The sequence below is a fragment of the Lepidochelys kempii genome, chromosome 1 (genome assembly GCF_965140265.1).
Source record: "Lepidochelys kempii isolate rLepKem1 chromosome 1, rLepKem1.hap2, whole genome shotgun sequence".
NCBI lineage: Eukaryota > Metazoa > Chordata > Testudines > Cheloniidae > Lepidochelys > Lepidochelys kempii.
In genome coordinates this window covers 22,582,652-22,599,662 of record NC_133256.1, presented here as the reverse complement: position 1 = coordinate 22,599,662, position 17,011 = coordinate 22,582,652, and positions in this window count along the sequence as shown.

The window sequence follows — 17,011 nt, the reverse complement described above, 5'->3', positions numbered from 1 at the left end:
CATGCTATGCAACACAGTGCTCCGTATTGTTTTTGTTAGGGCTCAAATAGGTAGAACGTCTCTGAGAAGTTTGTATGAAGACAGCTATTGGATCACATCACTTGTTTCCATTAGTCTCCTCCAGCACTTCCACCACTAGTACAGTATATATATCTCCTCACCCCTGATTTGTTGACAGTCCCAGTTGCATTTACGCTACAGTCACTGACAGAGACTTGATACAATATTATTGATTGAGCCTGGTGTGCTCTCTCTCTTACCTGCAATTATTGATGAGTCAGCGATCGCTGCTCTGTATTTTTATGTCAGTTGGGTATTTGGACATCAATATATCTTCCACTTTGCTGCGTATGTTCCTTTTAAATCAATAGCTAACTACCTCGACTAATGTTACCTTTGTCCATTTTTTCCTGTAATAATCTTAGTGATTGTGTAACATGAATCATAATATTTTCATTAATATATTATGCACACACACAGAGCCCTACGAAAGTGCCCTTTGGCTGGATGCTCATCCAGCTGCTGTGTTTGGGACTCCCTGTGCTTTCAGTCTCATGAGTCTGAACAGAGTCCAGGCACTATCCCTGGCTCAGATTTCTAGGAACACCCAGAGTGAAGATCCTCTCTCTAACACCCCCCCTTGACAGTCGGGAGCCCACAATTCCACTATCTAGCCCTTGGGACTAACCCCTCAGGTTCCCTCGTAGCATAAGCACAGCCTCTCCCAGAGATCCAGTCACATGGCCGTGCTGTCTCTAAAGCCCACCTCTTCAGGGGAACATGACAGTGAAAGCCAGACACACGGACAGACTTTGCACAGGATTCCAAACAAAACTACTCTTGACTTAGATAGCACAAGAGATACACAACTCTAGACAAAATAATAAACACACCTGTATGTATTTTCCTGCCTCAGTTTCCTCACCCATTTGGAGACATCTCTGAGCTTAGAGCAGAGCACACTGAGGGGTCCAGGATCCCCCTCCGGCACATGGCTTCTCTTGAGAAACATGAAGTGTCTCTCTGACTTTTACTTCTGCAGCCAGTGCCCTTCTGCTCTCTTCTCAAAATAGATGCTGCAGCGCTCTCTTTTATAACCTCCCATCCCCTTTGTCAGGTGAACCTCTGTTAGGGTCATCAGGTGATCCAAGTCATTCACCAGGTAATCATTGATTTGTTACCAACCCACCTGGGCAGACTGGTTCTTCTGGGCATCAACTAACTCTTTGTCCAAGGGGGCTTCCATCTGAATAGAGGACCATCAAGGTTTAACAGCCATCCCTTGTTAACTTTATACCATCACTCCTTGGAATTTCAGTCCAGATTAGAAGTAAAAGGACAACAGAGAAGGCAGCAACCCCACATTCAAAATGGAGTCTGCAGTATGCCACAGACACTCTTGGAGATCACCCAATATCAAACAGATTTCTGTGCTTAGACAGATTCCCAAATTGTCACACACATAAATTGTGGTATTTTTATGAAGAATTAGTAGTCTTCTTAGTGCCCTGTCAAGAAGCGCAAAAGGTAAAGGCAACATGGGCTGAAAAATAGAAGCGGAGAACCACCATGGGTTCAGCTCTGCTGGCTACAGTTTCAAGCTTAATAGAGTGAAAGTCACCTCTGCTACTTGCTTCAGATTTGGAATCTCTAGGAACACATAAAGACCAAGGAGAGTGACCACACAGACATTAACAAGGTCTGGTCTCCTTTTACAAGTTTTATAAAAGTTACAATTAAGGTTCTGATTACCCAAGTATATAGAAGTCCTATAAAGACCTATGCATAAGTTACAAATGTAGTCATACTCACATCTTTAATGATATTCTTAGGGTCTGATGGATGCCTTGACAATTAATCATCAGTAGAGGGATGGTTCCTGCTGGAGTTTTCCTGTAGGGAACTCATTTTATCTAATCTAGGAGTCCTCTTTTATATTGTGCTTCTGACTACACTTACACATTGCACATGTACATGAAGGTGTCCACCCTCTTTTTCCTTATTTGTATTGTGTCCCCCAAGAATATTGGGGTACCCTGTTTTTCATAGGTTGGTTATAGTTCCTTTTGTTCTCATTAGCATTTACGTATGACATGCGTATACCCTGTGGTTAGGGCACATGTTAGAACAATGTGACTATTGGGTATCCTGTAGTCAAAATTACTCTTACGGTTAATTTTTTGCAATACCGCCCACTGGCACATCTTTTCCTGTAATTTTGTGGCATCAGGTAATTCTTTGTCACTTACCTATGGCCTAGTAAGGCTAAACTAAAATATTTCAGGCCTCAGCCAGTAGCCCTTGCATTTCAGTCCTACTTACGTAGATACCTAATACATACTTTTCACTTCTCAGTATTATCTTATACTTCTCTAATCCTACAACTAAATCTATGTAACATACAATGATTATACAGGCCATGACATGGTAGCTAATCATAGCATCACACCATAAATGAATGATAAAATGAAGTAATTGGCTACGGCTAGAATAATGTATTTATCCTCACAATACCCTTGTGAGGAAAGGAAGCACTGAAGATCGTGAAGCCCTTTGATATCTACTGATGAAAAGTGCTCTATAAAGCATCATCACCAAAAGTGCATAGTTACTAAGATCTTTTGCCCAAGCCAGAGTGACCACATTCAATGGTATCATAGAGTGAAGTTCCAGATCTTGCTGAATCCATAAATCTAGTGCAGCAACGCCACATAGGGTCAGTCCTGGAGACGTGGCCAGAAAGCGTGCAATGCCACTTCTGAACATAGTGAGCAACTGGAGGAAGGCCAATGCTGATGAGCAGGAAACCTGGGTTCTACTTGTAACTCCTTACATGCTGAAACTTAACAAGTGTCTTAATACCATGTCACAGCATCATTTCATGCAGATATGAAAACTGAGTCACTGAAATAGCAAGTGACTTGTTCAGGGTCACTCAGTGAGTCAGTAACACAATTATGAAGAAGACTCAAAACACCTGGCCCATGGTCTCTTCTTTTAACCACTACAAACATGAATTGGCAACGTTCATCCATACCAATATTTTCCAATAAATAAATAGAAGACAGAAGTCATTCACAAGCTCATGACTCATATACAGCTCTATAAGTTTTCCTGATGTTCAAAATCACAGGCATTGTTTAAGGAGAATTAGAATTTCTTACGGAATACAGAAACCTGGGCATGACTGTCTTTCTCCTTTGCATTTGTCAGCAATGCAAAATTTCTTAGTCATTTGCTTTCCACACAAATTTTTAATTATATGCATTAACTACTTTTAACTCATATTCAAATTATGGGCATACCTCCTCAGACTGCATACTGGACATTCAAATTTATTCAAGATAACAAAGGGCCTTCAAGAAATTAAAACATGACTGTAGCTATCTTTAAGTCAAAGTAAACCCCAGATGGGGAGATAGGGCTGACCTCAACTAGCTACACTGAGATGTAAGCTGCCTGTGCCTTTCCTCTACTAGCATTTGATATCAAGATAGCTATTTCAATGTAAACACACACACCTCTTTTTTTCAGTGAAGACAAAGCCTGTTTGGGTAAGTCTTTGCTGCACAATTGGCTTGATATCTACAATAGAGCTGACTCCTCTAAGTTAGCCTTGCTCCCATGAGAATAGCCAGACTGCAAAATAACACTCAAGAGGTGTCATAAATATAAAGGAAAGGGTAACAACTTTCCTGTATACAGTACTATAAAATCCCTCCTGGCCAGAGGCACAATATCCTTTTACCTGTAAAGGGTTAAGAAGCTCAGGGAACCTGGCTGGCACCTGACCAAAAGGACCAATAAGGGGACAAGATACTTTCAAATTTGGGCGGGGGGGGGGAAGGCTTTTGTCTGTCTGTTCTGTGTGCTTACCGGAGAGAGATCAAGAAAGCAAGCAATCCAACTCCATTAGAATTAGTAAGTACTAGCAAGGAAATGTGTTAGTTTACTTTTGTTTTGGCTTGTGATTTTCTCCGTGCTGAGAGAAAGGTGTATTCCTGGTTTTCTTTTTGTAACTTTAATGTTTTTGCCCAAAGGGAAATCCTCTGTGTTTTAAATCTGATTGCCCTGTGAGATTAGCTTCCCTTCTAATTTTACAGAGGTGCTTCTTTTACCGTTTTTCTTTCTAATAAAGTTCTGTTTCTTTTAAGAGCCTGACTGATTTCTCTATTGTCCTAAAAACCAGGGGTTTGGGTCTGTGATCACTTTGCAATTGCTTAGGATATTATTCTCAAGCCTCCCCAGGAAAGGGGGTGTATAGGCTTGGGGGAGTATTTGGGGGGAATAGGACTCCAAGTGGTCCTTTCCCTGATTGTTTGTTAAATCATTTGGAGGTTGCAGCATACCCTCCAAGGGCAAAGAGTTTGTGCCTTGGGGAAGTTTTACCCTAAGCTGGTAGAAATGAGCTTAGGGGGTCTTTCATGCGGGTCCCCACATCTGTACCCTAGAGTTCAGAGTGGGGAGGGAACCCTGACAAGAGGCATTGAGCGTTTGGATTAGCAACACAATTGTTGTGTCCCCCCTGCATTACTAGAGGTTGAGTGTCTGCAGCAGTGAAGCTTCAACCCATATCCCTAGATGGGCCAGCTAACTCAAGTGTAAAGCACCACTTAACTAGAGCTAGAGATTTATGCTGTGTGGACATGAATTTGGTTGAGAGCAACACTCAAGTTATCCATCAAGCCACCACTGCACTGAAGACAAGCACTATGGCTTTAACAAAGATTTCCCATCAATTGCCTTAGATCTAGGAAAATACTGTATCTGAGTCATTTAAAACTTGACTCAGCACAGAATGCAAGAGCACACAGTAAAGAATATTTCTGCCAGTGAAATGGAGATGATTTAATAGTTTTTTTCCACCTTGCATGTCCTCTGCCAAATCAAATCTCCTCTATGATTTTTTGCAGAGCAATTTGCAAATATGTGCATTTTCAGTGTCTCTAAAAGTTATAAATGAAGTGGAAAGATCTTTGAGTATTATGAATCCCACTGTATTTGAAAAAAGAAAAGGAGTACTTGTGGCACCTTAGAGACTAACCAATTTATTTGAGCATAAGCTTTCGTGAGCTACAGCTCACTTCATTGGATGCATACCTCAGAGATGTTCCAATAAGCTTCTTTCATAGACTAGACTCCTTTCTAGTCTGGGACCAATCCTTTCTCTTCCCTTCGCTACCACCTGAACTAGAACAAGGACTGTACCAGGAGAAAGGATTGGGCCCAGACTAGAAAGGAGTCTAGTCTATGAAAGAAGCTTATTGGAACATCTCTGAGGTATGCATCCGATGAAGTGAGCTGTAGCTCACGAAAGCTTATGCTCAAATAAATTGGTTAGTCTCTAAGGTGTCACAAGTACTCCTTTTCTTTTTGCAAATACAGACTAACACGGCTGTTACTCTGAAAACTGTATTTGAATTATTTTCACAACATAGCACTTGCTTCTGTCTTGAGAGTCTGCATCATATTTCTGAGCAGATGATAGTTGTAGATTTTAACCTCTCTGTGCATGTAGAAACTGCAGACCTCTCTCAAGAGAGTGGGGGGGGTTTGGGGCAGGGGAGGATGGAAACAAGAAAGACGGCAAGGATTTTAGCTAATTTACAGGTGATACTAAGTTAATCCTAACTACTGTTACCCATTAATTAAAGTGATAGTGACACTGGCAGACCAGGTGCCAGCTCATGCCAACTGTGTCTCAGTTGAACACAGACAAATACGTAGCTGGAATCAGTCTGGTTCACCTGTGTGTTAGTGTTGCTAAAATAGGTATTAGAATTATACGAATGTGTTTCGTGTTTAGACTTTATGGAATGCTTGTGAGTGGCTGCATGCATTAATCTCATTTACAACATCTGTACACCAGACTGTAAGGCAATATTTGAGCATGTACACTGGGAGGTCCTGTAACTATGAATCACCAGACAGGATAGAGACATTAACTAGAGGGAAGGTGTTACTTCCTATCCACCGGGAAAGGTTCTTTGATACCAGACAGGGTATTGTGGGACATTAAAGTGGATAAAAGTCTTTGTTGTTCTGCTACCCCTCTCCCCACATGAAGATGAGTCATGCAAGTGGATTCCTCACATCAGCTGAATTTGGAGTGTCCGTTCACTCATCATCCCACCATGACCAGGCTCCCATGGCAGAGAAGAGATTTAACTTTCAAGGAGGCACTCTGCAATTCTCTCCCAAAGGTTTCTAGGGATAGCAGCCTTATTTCTTCTTCTGCGGTAGGACACTTTCCCATGTAGGGACAGGTTTTTATAATTGTACTATAAAAATTGATGTAAACTTTGAATTAATTCTGCCAGCCACCCTTTTTGAATAACAGACAGGAATGACCGTCTGTGACTGGGATCTTCTTTCCTATATGCATTATAAACTTCCCTCTAGTCATTTCTTTGGTTTAAGGTTTAGTGAATAAAAGACAGGATCTTGTATTGTGTCTATGTTATTTATATTAAAGGAATGTTAAAGTCCTGAGCCACAATGTAAACTGTTTTGACCACAAGATTTAGTGAAGTTTAATTTACAATGTATTCTGCTGAATATAAAATAGTGCTGTCTTCTCTGTGAGAGATTGTTTGTGTGAATGAGGAATGCATGCATCAGGAAAAGAAAAGGTGTGAAAGCCATCACAAATGTCCAGATGGTCAAGAAAAAGTGAGAGACTTGGAAACACCAGGAGACAATCAGAAAACATCCATTGTATCCAGTGCTTAACATGTTAACAGCATTGACGGCCTCAGAGGTGAGGCAACCACCCCGAAGGCAAGACAACAAATAGAAGATAACGATGGGAAGCCCGACAATAACCATCAAATGATACAGCAGAAAACCCCAAGATTATCACCACTTAAGGACTAATGATTATAGGATGACATTGCAAAATGCATTGACTCAAATGGGAATTTACAAGTATAAAGCGGGGGTGTTTTGCCATGAAACTTTGGGTTTCGGCCTGCCAAAACTTCAGAGCATCGGATCGCAACCGACAGAGCCCAGCTCCTCACTCGTGTTCAGTCTAAATGGCCATTAGATTGACTTGAGCTACAACAGACTGGTAACTATAAAAACATCAACTGGCAGGACTGGTGCATGATGTGTATGTGTGTGTGACTGAAAAGCATATGCTAACTGTTGTATTTTAAATAAATATGGCGTATTTGCCTTCTCTCTTATAAAAGATCCCATGTGCTTTGTACAGCATAACACCCACACCAGTCCGCGATGACTTTGGCAGGCACCCTTGCAGTAAACAGAATAGCGGCATAGGAACCCAGGCAGCTTTGGGATGCCAGCAACAGCTGGGGTCTCTGTGCCTTTGTTACCCTCAGGAATGAGACAGCTAAAATCACCATGGCCTGTGGAAAATTGCACCAGAATTGCCCTACACCCATTCCCATGGACGCAGGGCCCGAAATTTTATTGTTTCATACAACCCAAACAATTCCTTCCACATTTTTCCCATCCCGCCCCTGGTGGCCATAAACACCATTACTGAGACTGGAGGGTGGTGCCATGAGTTCCACAGCTGAAGTGTCAATCAGCATAGCTTGTTTAAAATGTTAGGAGAACAAGAGAAGGGAGTTCTGAAACATAACTTTCACTTTCTGTTCTGACTATAAATACATGCGTAGCCGGGACAATGAATGACCCGGCACACATGTATGATAACAGCCCCCACTGCAGATTTTCCAACTCCAACATGATTTCCCATTGGCTGGGATCATCCACTTTTGCAGGCTTCCCCAGGCGATCACCACTCACTTCTCAATTGTCAATGCAGCACTCATTCTGATGTCCCTGTGATGGAGGGCTGTGTTGATCCAGATCCAGCCAGGGATAGTTTGGGTCCCACAGGAGCACTCCATACCGGGGGACAGTCAGAAGAACCACAGCTTCACATACACTGACCTGTGAGAGCCATGGCTGCTGTATGTATAGCCAAAATATACTCAAATAGACATGAATGCTTTTCCCCTTCTTAAGTTCTGTTCCATTAATTTATTTCAGAAATGTTTATGGTATTTGCTTTTTAATTGCACACTGCTTTTGGTATGCCATAAAAATCTATTTTTGGTAAATAATTCATCTTTCTTACTTCACTACATATGCTGCAGAATGCCTAGCACAACTGAAAGAACCCACTATTTGTTATTGTACAGGACGACAGAACTCACAGGATCAGTGACAAACACAGCATAATAATTATAAATATACAGCAAGCACCACAGAATTAATAAGTGCATTAACAAATGGTGTTACATTCATAAAGGTACACCAACACCCCCCAAAACACCAGCGCCAGATAGAGCACAATCTACCCCACCTCAGAACTGTGACTGTTAAAGTCCTCTTTCAAGACCTCCCTCAGCCGCACAGCTCCGTGTTGAGCTCTCCTAACAGCCCTCATGTCTGGCTGTTCAAAGTCAGTAGACAGCCACTCCAACTCTGCCCTGGTGGCAACTTTCCCCCTTTGCGTCACAGATATTATGCAGGATACAGCAGACAGCTATAACCATTAGGATATTTTTCTCACTGAGTTCCAATCTTGTGAGGAAACAATGCAGTTTCCACGGTATGCATCCAATGAAGTGAGCTGTAGCTCACGAAAGCTCATGCTCAAATAAATTGGTTAGTCTCTAAGGTGCCACAAGTACTCCTTTTCTTTTTGCGAATACAGACTAACACGGCTGTTACTCTGAAACGTCCCTTCAAACTACCGAAAGCACATTCAATTGTCATTCTGCACCTGCTGAGCCCGTAAATGAATCTTTCCTTGGTGCTGTTGGGGTGACTGGTGTACAGCTTCATGAGTCAGGGGAGCAAGGGACAGGCTGGGTCCCCCAGGGTCACTATTGGCATTTCAACATCACCAACGGTAATCCTCTGATAAGGAAAGAAAGAATGTCCTTGCTTGTAGCTTTCTGAACAGTCCTGTGTTCTTAAAGGTGTGGGTGCCATGCACCTTTCCCGACCAGCCCACACTGATTTTGGTGAAGTGTCCCTGGTGATCCGCCAAAGCTTGCATAACCATAAAAGAGTAGCTCTTTCCATTGAGGTACTATATGGCAAGGTGGGATGATGCCAAAATAGGGATATGTGTGCCCTCTATTGCTCCACTGCAGTTTGGGAATCCCATAGCTGTAAATCCATCCACTATGTCCTGCACATTATGTTACTGATAGTAACAGTCCTGCATGGCAAGAGATGATTAATGGCCCTGCACCCTTGCATGACACTGTGGATTTTCCAGCTTCAAACTGATTTCCCACTGACTGGTAAAATTTGGTGTTGCAAACCTCCATAGAGCTACAACCGCTCACTTCTCAGGTGTCACTGTAGCTCCCATTCTGTGCTGGAGGGTGGAGGTAAGTCTGGCACACAGATCCAGGAATGTGACCTTTTGCATCTGAAAGTTCTGCAGCCACTGCTTATCATCCCAACCTGCGTTATGATGTGATCCCACCAGTCATTGCTCCTTTCCCAGGCCCAGAAGCAGTGCTCCACTGTTTATAGCTGCTCTGTGAATGCCACCAACAACTTTGAACTGATTTTTGCTATGTCCTACAACAATCCATCCTCCACAAAATCACCACATCCCTCATTGTTGCGGTTCTTCCTGTGGCTCTGCAAATACCAGAGGATCATTCCTTCTGTGTTTGCAACGTTTGTGACAATAGTGCAAAGCTGGACAGGCTCCATGCTTCTGTCAGAGACGGAGCCCAGCGAGAAGTGCTGCACAGATTCATAGGATTTTTTTTAAAGCACAAAAATTATGGGATATGGATGACATTATGGGATGGAGAAAGATGCACGACAGGAACTTGACCCCTTGCTTCCAGCACCCCTGCACAACTTGTTTCTGCCCTATCATGCATGGCCAATATTTCCCAAAAGACAGTGCACCTTATAATGGCCAGTTGCATGCACTGTGCATTGACACAAGCACTTCTAGTGTGTAAGACTCAGGGAATCAAGGATGCATGCACACAAGAGTTATACTAACAGCAGCAGCTTTACGCCAGCGCAACTTGTGTTCACCAAAGTTTGTAGTGTAGACTTGACTTTAGGCACTTTTGAGAATTTTTCCCACCAAATAAATGAAAAGTTAATAATATTATTGGTAGCTGTCCACAATTTCAGATTCCTAAATTTGAAGTTTAAAAGAAAACTGGGACTATTCACAACTAAACTCATTCCTGTTGTTCAACCAGCTATAAAAGTCCAGGGTCAGAATTTGGGTCAAGAAGGTCCAGGCCAGTTCTTATTTTTTATTCCAGACCACTTAGCCTTGTCAGAAGAACTCCTCCTACAAGTGTTAATCAAGCAAAACTCCCATTAACTTGTAGAATCTCTATGAAAATGCAATGGGCCCAATTGTCCACTCCCTATCCACCTATGTAAATATGTATCTAACATACTATTTCTTTGCACACTTCCTCGCATTTTAGTACTTCTGTTATAAAATATATTTTATTTTCTCTGGCTCTATGGTATTTTGTGTATTGTGTTTTGTCTTCTTATATAGATGCATCTAGATTTATATCACTGCAAGGAGCTTTTTAGCTGTCACAAGGCCCAGCAAACAAACAGCTCATTATTCTGGAGAAGTTTAAGGCTGGGTTATGTTCCAAGGGCAAAACTGTAGCGGTATGATAAATGGTATACCTGATTCTTTTTTTTTTTTTTTGTTAATGCATTTTAAAACTGTAGGTAGGAGAAGCCTGGGCTGAAACACATTGGTAATAAATGTATGTGCAAAGTAAGTGCCATTTTTATTGATGGGATTTTTATTTTAGCTTAAAAACTATATCTGGTTTATACTCTTTTTTTTGTTTGTTTCAAAGAGACTGTGACAGGGTGTGTAACGGTTTTTACTCAGTGCTAGGACACCCCTCATGGCTGAATCTGGGGATTAGCTCTTCTGGGTCTGATGCTCCCTTCCGTCACACATTCATACCACAGCCGCTCTTGATCTCCAGGAGTTGGAGTGCTTGCTGTTCATGGCTTGCCCTCCGGCTGGCCACTATGCAGTTTTCCTCTTCCTAGGATAGCCAAGTTCCTCTGGACAATCTGCCCATGTGTTGTCTCAGGCACTCTTCTGTGCCACTTTCCCAGTGCCTGACAGGGGAACCTGGGGCTACCCACAACTCTGGGTTCCAGCCCAGGGACTCTACAACAGTGGTGGGAAATCTGCGGCCCATCAGGGTAATCTGATTGCGGGCCGCGAGACATTTTGCTGACGTTGACTGTCCACAGGCATGGCGTCCCACAGCTCCCCGTGGCTGCGGTTTGCCATTCCCATTGCCCATCACTGCCCTACAATCAGCAACTAACATCTACAACATCTCAACCCTTGCTGCTATTTCCCTGGGCTTCTCCCTGCACTGCCCTCCATGACCTTTCTTCTCCTTTAGCCCTCCGGGTAAACCCTTCCTTCAGGGTCAGGATCCCAGGGCTTCTGCTCCCCTCTGTGTTTCCTCCCCCTCTCCTCACAAGGTCCAGAGAGCAACTGTAGAATTCCTCACTGCAGCCCCTTCTGCTCTCACTCCCTGGCTCTATACAAGTCCCACCTACTCCTGCCCACATGGGCTCCATCTTCAATCAGTGCTTGTCAGTCAAGCCTAAGTCTCCCCCCAGGTTCAGCCCAGGAGGTTAATTAACACCTTTTGAGCCAAGGTGACCACCCATCACAGGGTGGCTTGCCTCTTCAAGGGCCAATGGCCTGGGGCCAGCCAAACTTAGTTAATAAGTAGGCACACCTGAGTAGGGAATCAAGTTATTCCCTATAAGTGCAGCAGGAAACAACAGTGAGGGGGAAGTTCAAGCAATGAGAGACAGTGAGAGAGGCCCCTGAAGGGAAGACATTGAGATCAAAGGAGTTGCCTGGGTAGTCTGCTAAAGGAAGATCCTGAGACACTGGGGAGTCTGGGCCTTGGAGGGCAGACTTTTGTATTTCTTTTTGGATTTTAAATTAATAAACTAGACCATAAGGAGGACTGGTGTTACTGGACTTGTAAAAGCCTCTTTTTGAGTTTTTTGAGGAACCAAGAGGTGAAACTGAGGAGAGGGGTCACTTGCAGGGCTGCCCTGAGGGGGTGTCCTGGGTGAGGCCACTCCTTGACAGAGACAAACAGGTCTGCAGAACTTCTTTGTTTCCCTCTTTACATGGTTAGTATTTTTTCATGCTGACAAGTTACAGTAAACTGATGCTTTAGACAATTACAGAAATAAAAACTCCTAGTGCTGCTTGACATAGTAATGGCTTTCCTTCTCCCTAGGCAAAGGTGGCCATTGCCTGGATTTCCCTCACTGCTAGCTAATCTAACTTTCTAACTAAAGTGGGAAGGCTCCACCTTACCCAGGATATAACAACCCTTTGCTCTGTCTCAGGGTTACAGCACTCTCTCAAGTCTCTATCAGCCTTTACCCCAATCTGGGGTATAATAGCAATACCCCCAGTTGGTTCCTCAAGTCAAAGGGGAGCTCCCATCCTCCCAGTTCTAAGAGTCCAGCCTTGGGCCCAAGACAACAAAGCAGGCATCAGGTCTGACACAAATTATTCCTGTTCCTCTTTATCCCTCCATGGCTACCGTCATGCTTACAGGGTGAGCTGTGCATTAGCCCATTTTTAGTCCCTCTCTAGTGCACCCTTCTGGTGACAGGTTTCGCTATCTTCTTGCCGCTCTGGCTAGAACTATATGGTCCTACCACTCAGATTGGATCCCTGGGTTGCAGTACCTTTGCTTCCCCACCATGATAACATGACAAGCCCAACTGTATTTGGCACCTTTCTTCCAAGAACCTGTGACCATCAGTAAATTAAAGTGACTCCAAAATAGCTGCTTCACAATAAATCAAAATGTGTTGTTTATTCACCCAAAGGAGCATAGCAAGCTGAGAACCTTTAAAAGGTTAAAATAACAAGTGTCTATCTTTCAGAGTAACTGCCGTGTTAGTCTGTATTCACAAAAAGAAAAGGAGTACTTGTGGCACCTTAGAGACTAACCAATTTATCTGAGCATAAGGTTTCGTGAGCTACAGCTCACTTCATTGGATGCATACTGTGGAAACTGCAGAAGACATTATATACACAGAGACCATGAAACAATACCTCCTCCCACCCCACTCTCCTGCTGGTAATAGCTTATCTAAAGTGATCACTCTCCTTACAATGTGTATGATAATCAAGTTGGGCCACTTCCAGCACAAATCCAGGTTTTCTCACCCTCCGCCCCCCCCCACACACACACAAACTCACTCTCCTGCTGGTAATAGCCCATCCAAAGTGACCACTCTCTTTACAATGTGTATGATAATCAAGGTGGGCCATTTTCAGCACAAATCCATTTTCTCACACACACACACACACACACCCCGCAAAACACACACACACAAATTCACTCTCCTGCTGACAATAGCTCATCCAAACTGACCACTCTCCCTACAATGTGCATGATAATCAAGGTGGGCCATTTCCAGCATAAATCCAAGTTTAACCAGAACGTCTGGGGGAAGGGGGGGTAGGAAAAAACAAGGGGAAATAGGCTACCTTGCATAATGACTTAGCCACTCCCAGTCTCTATTTAAGCCTAAATTAATAGTATCCAATTTGCAAATGAATTCCAATTCAGCAGTTTCTCGCTGGAGTCTGGTTTTAAAGTTTTTTTGTTTTAAGATAGCGACCTTCATGTCTGTAATTGCGTGACCAGAGAGATTGAAGTGTTCTCCGACTGGTTTATGAATGTTATAATTCTTGACATCTGATTTGTGTCCATTTATTCTTTTACGTAGAGACTGTCCAGTTTGACCAATGTACATGGCAGAGGGGCATTGCTGGCACATGATGGCGTATATCACATTGGTGGATGTGCAGGTGAACGAGCCTCTGATAGTGTGGCTGATGTTATTAGGCCCTGTGATGGTGTCCCCTGAATAGATATGTGGGCACAGTTGGCAACGGGCTTTGTTGCAACGATAGGTTCCTGGGTTAGTGGTTCTGTTGTGTGGTATGTGGTTGTTGGTGAGTATTTGCTTCAGGTTGGGGGGCTGTCTGTAGGCAAGGACTGGCCTGTCTCCCAAGATTTGTGAGAGTGTTGGGTCATCCTTCAGGATAGGTTGTAGATCCTTAATAATGCGTTGGAGGGGTTTTAGTTGGGGGCTGAAGGTGACAGCTAGTGGCGTTCTGTTATTTTCTTTGTTAGGCCTGTCCTGTAGTAGGTGACTTCTGGGAACTCTTCTGGCTCTATCAATCTGTTTCTTCACTTCCACAGGTGGGTATTGTAATTGTAAGAATGCTTGATAGAGATCTTGTAGGTCTTTGTCTCTGTCTGAGGGGTTGGAGCAAATGCGGTTGTATCGCAGAGCTTGGCTGTAGACAATGGATCGTGTGGTGTGGTCAGGGTGAAAGCTGGAGGCATGCAGGTAGGAATAGTGGTCAGTAGGTTTCCGGTATAGGGTGGTGTTTATGTGTCTATCTGTATCTGGTCTCACCTAAACTTCCTTTCCACTCAGCCCAGGACCCTTACTTATGAGCTGGAGAAACAGACAGCTGTCCACTCCCCCTACTTCCTTTTTAGGCAATGTTTTTTGTGGTTTATTGTCCCTTTGATCCTAAGCTCTAACCTTGGGAAAATAGCCTGTGAACCTGGCTAGAGACAGCCAGGTAGGTATTTCCCAATAAATGGCTCTCCCAATGTTCTCTTAAACCCTTTGTATTTTCCCTGGTGCTACCTTATCTCTGTAATTTTATCATTTCCTGTTAGGGGGAAACAGCCAGCCTCCTTTGATTTAACTCTATGCAGTCATGCATAATATCATCAAGGACATAAACTATAGTGCATATCATATTTAGACAAAGTAATACTCATTCTCCACAGCTACTTACTTTGCTTTGCCACAGTCTCTTCATTTCCCCCTAAGGGTCTTCAGCTTGAAACAACATCTCTTCCACAGCCATCTCACTATCTTGTCTCTACAAAGTTTGTTCAAAAGCCTTTCACAGGCCTTTGGACTGAAGAGACCTGGAGCACTTACCCCTTTATCAGAGAAAGAGAAATATTATTTTTATTATATATTAGAGCTGTTTGGAAAATGTCCCCAATTCCCTGGAAAAATTGTAATTTTTCATATTTGTAAATGAAAACCAAAACCAATTCTTCGTGCTAGATCTTCAGAGGTACTACATATTCATCACTCCCACTGAAGTTAATTAGAGCTGTTGGTGCCCTCTGCAAATCAAGCCCACAGTGTCTCAAGTTGGACACCCAAAACAGGCGCAAACAAAAATCTATGAACACTTCAGACTGTTTGGTTTCATATTTCTGTGCTTTGGTTTCCCCATAAGTACAGGGGGGATAAACCACCTTTTATAAAGCACTTTGACAAGTACAGATGAAAAACAAGTGCTAAGTACTATTATTAATTTATTATTACCGTTCAATATTGCAGTAGGCTTTAACAAGCTAAAATACTAGAACCACCTTCCACAGGGAGGTTCCAAAAGATTCTGCTGCAGCTTGTGCGATGAGTCATTCCTGTGGAACGCTTTATTTTTAAGCATATATATGGGACTATCTGGAATTGTGTTGACATCCTGCACTTGCATGTTTTCTTTGGCCTCACTGACACATTGACCTCTCCAGACAATATTCAGTCACTATGGGTAGGATCCATGAAAGTACTTAGGTTCCTAAATCCCAGACTTAAGCATCTAAGTCCCTGTTTTGGCTCCACTGTGATCCACAAATTTCCTGCTGACTGCTATAGGCACCTAAACTCACTTGGTGCCTAAGTTTTCAGGGTAAAAGCTCCCTTGGCACTTATGTTTCAGCTCCTTCTAAGCATCCAGACACTGAGCTCCTGTTTAAGTCCCAGAGCAAACTAGGGAAAGACAGCCACTTAGCTACCTAATTCACATGTGGGGCCTGATCTGATAGGTGGCCTCTGAGCATGCGTACCAGATCAGGTCACATTCAGAATCTGGCTGGAGGAGGAGATGGTGCTGCTGCCCACCTTATAACTTTTAGCCCAGTGGTTAGAGCAGTCACCTGGTCAACCCAGCTTCAGTTTCCCCTATCCTTCCCCACCCCACCAGAAGGGGCAAAAGGAGACCCCTGTTCAAATCCTACCTTGTAGGAGAGTGCTCTAATCATTGAGCTATGTGGGATCCCCTCAGTCTTTCCTGTTAAAGGAGATCCACTGTGGATAAATTATGAAAGAGTGGTTGAAGCAGGGAGACTGGCCTCAGGGTCTCCCAACTCCCAGGTGCGTGCTGAACCATAGGACTAAAGAGGCATTTTCTTGCTTGCTCTACCGGTTCCACTATGGATGAATACTAAAATGGTATTGGCTGGGCGGGAAGTAGGGAATTGAACCTGGGTCTCCCACATCCCAGGTCAGTGCTCTAATCACTAGGCTAAAAAAAGTTATAAGGTGGGCTTTTCCTCCATGCAGAGCAAGATAGATGGCAAACCCATCCTCACATGAAACACATTGCCACCTGACTGCAGGCAGCTGGGTCCCATTCCTAAATAATGAAATGGAGATAGGCACCTAAGTCCAGGCTTCAAGGAGGCACCTATCTCTGATAGAGGAGCACGGGTTAGGAAACACCCCTCTTGTCAGTCTTGCTTATGGGTTAGCTTAGGTGGCTCCCCACCTAGAATGCTAGCTTCTGTGGATCACATTCTTGGGCACCTATCTCTTAGCATTCATTGTGTAAGGAGCCCAGGTGCCTAACTTGGCTTTGTGGATCACAGTATTTTTTCCTTTGATTTTCTAGGTACTTAAAAAGTTAGGTGCCATGATGCTCAGCATTGCAACGCCTAAGTCCCTTTGTAGATCCCACCCTAAGTTGATGATAAACAGGTCTTAAGTGTCCTTGTCCCTGGATCTAAACTAAATCCTCCATGCATGACCATATTCCCTGTGTCTGGCCTGTAGGCAAAGAGTGCCAATGGGCCTCAGGCTTCATTTGATCAAAATATGGCCTATT